Source organism: Haliotis asinina, chromosome 10 (assembly GCF_037392515.1).
Source record: "Haliotis asinina isolate JCU_RB_2024 chromosome 10, JCU_Hal_asi_v2, whole genome shotgun sequence".
Classification (NCBI taxonomy): Eukaryota; Metazoa; Mollusca; class Gastropoda; order Lepetellida; family Haliotidae; genus Haliotis; species Haliotis asinina.
Window position 1 is genome coordinate 52,457,271 of NC_090289.1, and position 964 is coordinate 52,458,234.

Genomic DNA, 964 nt, shown 5'->3' on the forward strand with positions numbered 1-964 from the left:
TACTGGTGTTTTGTTTTATTGTATTCTGACATTTTCCAAAAGCTTTGTCTCATAAAAAGGACTTATTTGGTTAGTTGTATCATTATTATTTATTATTATTAATCATTAATCACTTGCAACCCAGTATCATTGAACATCATTATAATGTTCCTTGAGATGACATAGTGTTCAGCGTTGGGTTATGGAGTATTGTACGGTTTGATTGTTTGGTGTTTAATGCCGCACTCAGCATAGTCCAGCTATTTGATGTCCGTCTGTAAATCGCGCCTGGACGTGACAATACAATGATCAACAGCATGATCATCGATTTACTCAAGCTGGAACACGATGACATGTGTCAGCGAGCCTGACACACCCGATCCCGTTAGTCGCCTCTTACAAGCTCCTGAAGACCAATTTTAACCCGGATTGTAACGGGAGACTATTGTATTGATATGTTATGTCAAGCCTGTGTTCAGTATCAATAAGGCCCACTCAGACTTTCAGACCCGTAAAGCTGAACAGTCAAGGAAAGAAACGATACAATAACTTGGTGAGTTTTGTTAGGTGGCAGTTGGGAATCGAACCAGCGCCTTACTGCTCTTTGGACAAACGCCCTATCCGATAGGACATGGGGACGTCGTGATCTTTGAGATCACCAAGAAAGAGCATAAAAAGTACGGCGGCGGACATTGGGCGGGTGATTCGTCATATGGACAAGGTCTGATACGGACATCACCCAAACAGTGTTTCAGTTCTATAACCGTCTGTTTCGTGAGGGTCGTAGGCTCTGATAAGGCCTTTGAAACCCAAGAATAAGGGAACAAAAGGTAGATCAAGAAACGTTATTACTTGTATCCTAGTGAGGCTATGGGGGGCAAGCACTAAAACCAAAGAATTCGACAAGACCCAATTATTTCAGCAACTACCTGACAGCGTAATAAATCTCATCTGATAAGTATCAACTTAGATAGTTTACTGTCCA